Source organism: Lagopus leucura, unplaced genomic scaffold, assembly GCF_019238085.1.
Source record: "Lagopus leucura isolate 7727_CA_CO unplaced genomic scaffold, USGS_WTPT01 Super-Scaffold_100017, whole genome shotgun sequence".
Taxonomy (NCBI): domain Eukaryota; kingdom Metazoa; phylum Chordata; class Aves; order Galliformes; family Phasianidae; genus Lagopus; species Lagopus leucura.
In genome coordinates this window covers 9,491,731-9,497,730 of record NW_024962271.1, presented here as the reverse complement: position 1 = coordinate 9,497,730, position 6,000 = coordinate 9,491,731, and the positions used below count along the sequence as shown (strand labels likewise).

General features: G+C 37.5%; 1 long non-coding RNA gene across 1 annotated transcript in view; it reads left to right on the top strand.

Moving 5' to 3' along the window:
• Positions 1–648: 648 nt before the first annotated feature.
• The window catches only part of LOC122183325, a 125,361-nt gene continuing 120,009 nt past the window's right edge, over positions 649–6,000 (top strand). The window contains exon 1 of the long non-coding RNA XR_006180227.1: positions 649–715. This is a non-coding gene — a long non-coding RNA (uncharacterized LOC122183325). The remainder of the gene's footprint in view (positions 716–6,000) is intronic.

Genomic DNA, 6,000 nt, shown 5'->3' with positions numbered 1-6,000 from the left:
TTTTCATTTTTGGTTCCATGTAGACTTGCATAAACTTGCATAAAAAAGAATTACGGACTGGAGTTTGAAGACAACTGTTACATTTTCTCGGCGTTCATATTGAAAATTTTATTCTATGTGGTTCACAAAATGCATTTAAAAATTTTAAATTTCTTCGAGAGTATGGATCAATCAGCGCAACATAGCAGTAATGAGTTCCTTTAAATAGCAAAGAGCTCTCTAATTATAAAACTTATTACATAAAACAAGTTTTTTAGCCAACAGAAAGGCTCCTGCAGGCAGTGTCCTTCTACCTGCTGGGGAGCAGATGATTATAATTAAAACAAAAAATAGGACAAAACTTCTTTTTAATTTGTTTTAAGTCCTAGGAGGAAAACATGGGCTCACTCATGTTCCATATTTAACATCATCTTAAACAGTAGATGCTTCTTATGGGTCTTTGTAAGGACAACTACCATCAAAAAGTAAAAAAAATAAAAAAATAAAAATCTTATCACAAACACTACTTACCATCCACAAGGAGGTGTGTTTCAGGTCTGAGTTTTATTCAGAGACCTACAAGTGAACATGCATTTGCCATTGATCTTGTTGTTGCTGGGATACATTTCCTGGTTTGTTTTTGCTACCTACTTGGCAGCAATGAACGCCGTGCAGCAGCGCCCAGCACAGAGCCCCCAGTTCTCTGCAGCAAGGAGCACGGAGCAAAGGAAAGCAGGTCTGAAAGCTTTCCTTATTTTTTTGGTCCTTAATCCCCACTTTTTTTTTCTCCCCCCATCCCCAATTACAAACTGAGTTCTTGAGAGGCACACAACCCCCCTTCCCTTCTGATTATTTGACAGAAGAGAGAGGCAACAGTAGAGAATGCTTTGGGACTGTTTGACCTAGGTCTGCTGTGTGCTACCATTAATGGCAGTAGTGCAACCTTACTGTTCCTAAAGAACCTAATTTCAGTTGGATTTATGGCTATCGCACAGATTGGATTGTTGGTACTGTAGAAATAGCAGTTGTCAAAAAGCTCATTTTTGCAATTTATTTATCTGTCTAAGGAGTTTTAATGCAGTTTGACCTTTATTCTGAGTCAACTTGCTTTTTATTTATTGCGGGTCAATTGGGAAAGCTTCATAACACACTTTAGAATCTATAAGCAAGGATGCTGGAGGCGATGCTGAACGCTTAACAGTAAGAACTGGCACGAAGCCCAATTTTATCTAGAGTGAAAGCAAATGGCAACGAATGGCAGAGTTATTGAATAGTCAGTGTCTCATTTTAAATGTGTATGTATGCTCAGCTTTGGTTCTTGGGGATTACTCAGTTTATCGGAAATTTGGAGGTCTTTATTCATGTTTTAGTCAGAATGTGTGCAAACTTCTACTCGTAGAAATACCACAGTCAAGGCAGAAACATATCTGTGCAGCACTGTGAGTTGCTTTTTCACAGTTGACTTTGTTTTGTATATGGGTAAGAAATTCAGTTTGCAGTGCTAGAAAATATTTTTAACATAGTACAGTTCTTTAAACTGTAAATGAGAATCCTCTGCTTTCCTTTTCTATGGGAAAATAGAGTATTGCGCTTTTTTCTTGAATATTGTCATTTGAGAAAAAAATTAACAGAAAAAAATGAAAGTATCACTTTTTATTTTAGTGGGATAAAATTGTTTATTTGAATGTCAGACACGGAATAGGGATGGTTTTGTACAGAGAAAAATGTGTGAGAATTGTCTTATTGTCTATTTTATTTAATTTATTCTGCCAGCATATACTGATTTCATTCATTTTCATTGGTTTAAAGACTGTGTTTGAGCTAAAAATATTATTCTCAAAGGCATCAGCAAGCAATATAAGACTGCACCTGTAGTTCAGAATGAAGAGATAAAAGAAAAAGAAACTGTTATTCCTAAGGAGAATTAAAAAGAAGGGATGGAAAGCCCTTTTTAATAACGGTTCATTTTCTTCCTTTTTAGTATAAAGTGATAAAAGGAAACAAATTCATGTTCCAAGCCTCAGACATAGTGTGAGGTCATTTCTGAGGATGTTATCTTCATGGGAGAAGAAATGTTTGTCAGAAGTTGTTAATGTTGGAAGTATGGGAAGTTGATTAAAATATTACAGGAAAATGACGGATTGTCAAGATGACTGAATAAGCCTGTATAGCTATTTTCCAATTTTCATCTCTATGTGAAAACACAGTGTGATACCAAGTTTTAGTGAAAAGAAACAGAATATACCGGTCAGCAGCTTGGTAGGAGGGGAATCATTTTTATAAAGCAGATATTGGCTTTGATAAAACAGAAACACACGTTCCTAAATTAGAAGCTCTGTTGCTCTGTTCTTGGACAGCATACATTTTTTCCCAGGCTGTGTGGAAAGTCCTGCAAACAGTGTTTCCATTGTCACTGGGTAGAATACTGGTCTCTGGGGATTTTATGTAGTTTTTGAGAATGGCTATTCTGCTGCTTCTGTTGGGTAAGTAGTTCTGTTAAGTATAGGGGAAGCAAGCTGCAAATGAAAGGGAGATGGCTGTATAAACACAAGAAACACTGTCCTGATTTACAGTGTAATGTGAAGAAGAGCTCTTTTAGGAAGGAGATGATAGGTTCAGTCGCAAGTATTGGTATGCATGCAGCAATAGGGATGGGCTACCAGAGTGATGAGAGCGTGACTTGCAGAAGACCAGATGTAAAAAAGGGCCAAATTTGATGTGCAGAATGAATTCTTCCGATGCAGAGGTCTGGGTGTATTGGCAGGGCCAAGGATGAGAGAATATATAGAGACATCTATCTTTAGTCTGAAGTAGAATGCATTGCTTGAGAAACCAAAGATGAAGGCAGAATTCCATAACGGTAGTGTCAAAAGTGCTGGTAGAACAGAGTGGTTTTTAAAATGGAGTTATTGGTGTCAACAGTTCCATATAATAGTGAATTTTAACCTTCACCTCCTGATGGTATTCTAGTTATCTTTCTAGTCAAGGGCCATTTGACTCTCTTGCAGTGCAGACTTATTGTAAAAAGTGGCATTTTTTAATATCTTTCATGCTTCCATTAGGCTTACGCAGCCAGAAGGGAGAGTGTCATAGACATCAGTTCAGTTTACCAACTCTTGCCAAGAGAGGTGTAAGCCTGCCAGTGTCAGTTCTGGAAAGTGCCTGCTGAAGAGCATGAAGTTTTGAGGCATTCTTATAAAAAAAAAAGAGAGACAAACAAAACAAAACCTCAAAATAAAATAACCAACACATACAGAAAACCCCGTCATGAGTCTTGTTTTCACTGTTAAATAGAGAATTTTGCAGCCACGGCATAAGAACAAATTAGAACCATTTATTACAATATCCTTATTTCCAGGGAACCATGCATTTTCTCTCAGCTCTGGGAATATCCTTTTCAGCAAATCTATCCAAAATCACGGCACAGTACTTCCGTTATTAGATAATATAAATCCATTCAGATCCCTGAAGCTGTCCTGGCTTGAATACGCCTTGCTTTTTGCCTACCTGTCAGAATTGCATTTAATTTGCTTTCTTTGCCTTCCTTTCTTCCCCATAAGCCATTTTCCTCTACCATTGAGGAAAGAAATGAGAAATGTAGCGTTTAGGAGAAAAGAGTATTAATGGATGTATATGACAGTTGAAATGCTTTTGGTTTGTTCTATACCTTTTGTCACTAGTAGTGCTCCGTGCCAAGTTCCCCAGAGCCGTGTGATTAATACAGTTTTCATTCCTATGAGAGAGAAGTATTTTCCTCTATGGAATTTTCCTTCTTTTTATTTGCATAATTGTCTGCTTTGAATGTAATCATAAGAGAAAAACCTGTTTGAGGCATCATCTCTCCATTCATGCATGGCCCCTCTGCCTACATTCTGCAGTTAGAATGTTCTAAAAGACTGCAGCATTTCATCAGATAGCTTTTTTGGTGAAATCGTACGGCAAACAAAAAGAAAACTAAACACACCTTCCTTCGTTCTCTAGTGTTGTGGGTTGGTTTTTGTATTTTGTTTTGGTTGGTTGTTTGATGTTATCTTTTTGGTTTTGCTCATTCATTTATTTTACTCGCTACGCTCTGTTATGTGCCTTAGGTGTGTTGGGGAGTGAAGGGATTTGGTTACACAGGAGTGTATCTTGTTAACATGTACCATGTGCATTCTGTTAAGTGGTCTGTATCAGCAAGTCAGTCAGTTCATTTCAAAATCTTCGTTTAGAAGTCTCTGTTCTATGCTTTTTTTTTCTCCTTTTTTTCTCTCCATCTGTGCAGTCTGTTCATGGCTGCCAGAGAATCTCCCAGCCCAACTCCCTGCTTCCTTGCAGAGGGTTGGTGGCTCCTTGGTGGAGAAGGCCCTGCTGGCCACGTGCAGTGCTTGCAGGCCTCTGACTCCGGAGTTGTCAGCCCCATTCCTTTGGTCAGAGTGCAAGTAAGGGCTTCTCAGAAAGGAGGTTTGGATTTTGTTTAAAACAAACAAACAGAAAACAACACCAAAAATAGCTAGATTGTAACTGGGTGCTTCTAATATGTTTTGGTGGATGGTGTTTCGGTGTAGGGAAGTAGGATGACATGATCTGGATTTTATAAGTGAGTTACAACATGACCATTTTCTACTCGCTCTAAGAACTGTGCTGAGTGCATCTTTCTTCTTTCACAACTTCAGGAATTACTTGAAGAAAAATGAACTTTTTTTTTCAAGCAGAATATTGGGATGAATAAAACCCCATCAGTAGCTTGAAATCACGGAGCTGTATTTAGTCAGATGGCGTTTCCTCTTGTGCTCACTGATTCTGATGTGACCTTTGTAATCTGCACTATGATCAGCTCTCCGCCAATTTTCGTGACGGCATTTGGCACTGAGCTGCTGCACTGATGGAGCCTGTAGTAGTTCCTGAGCTACACAGAAACACTTCAGTGAATCTGATCAGATGTTGTAGTTCTGTATTTCAGTTTCAGAACATTTTCTGTTTTCCTACGAAAAAAAATCCTCCGTTGAGTAGTGTAGACTTTCTATAGCTTATGAAAAATCCCAGGTTTTTGTTATGCTTTACAGTAATTTCTGTTTATTTCTTTCTCATATTACACGTTTGTGAATACCCACTTTGACAGATAATAACTGATTTAAATAGTGAACATCAAACACAAAAGGTTTATGAATACTAAGCAAAACAAATCTTGACAAAAGGTGAACAGACTGCAAGGGTGAGATTGTCTGCATGTTTCAATGTCTCTTTTAGTGAAATCACATCTTTACTTTCAATTTCCTCTTTAATGTAACATACATTCTGTAAATATTGTTGCTGCTGACAAGAACATCAATTCGTTTTATTCATAAAGAGACTTTTAGTATTCAAGCAATGAATAGCAAGCAGGAGGAACAATTGCTTGCTTTTTTATTTCTTAACATACATTCTTCTGCTAAAAAATGGAAGTAGAGTCAATTTATACTTATTAAACATACTGCTTTTGCAAAAAAAAAAAAAAAACAAAAACACTGATTTTAGCAGAAAACCAAATACAAGTGAAGGAAGGTAGATCTTTTTTGAAGTACATTTATTTTCTGCATATCTTATAAATGATTTGCCGAATAAAAATGATTGGGGGACTGAGATATTTTTGCAGGAGTTATAAAATTATTGTTTGTGAAGGGATCATTTGTACAGGCTGCATTGAGGTTTTACTTGGCGTAAAAGGGTGAGAGGTGTGCGTACGGATGTTCCTGTGGAGAAACAACAAATTAAGTTTTGTCACCGAGAGTAAAGCAATGCTACATATGATTGCATGGCAGTACCCAGTAATAGCACTTTGTGTTCAGCCTTAGTCCTTACCCTGCACTTACCCACATGCTGCTGTACTTCACTGAGGTTAAGTGGGCCACGTGCATACTTCAAATGAAGTGGGTGCATAAGTGCTTGCTGAATTGGAGTCTTATTCAACTTAGTCATCAGTGTGAGTAAATAGCAATTTAAATAAAATTTGGGGCTACAGTGGAGAGGTGTTGACACTATTAAAGAGCTGGAAATCCAAAG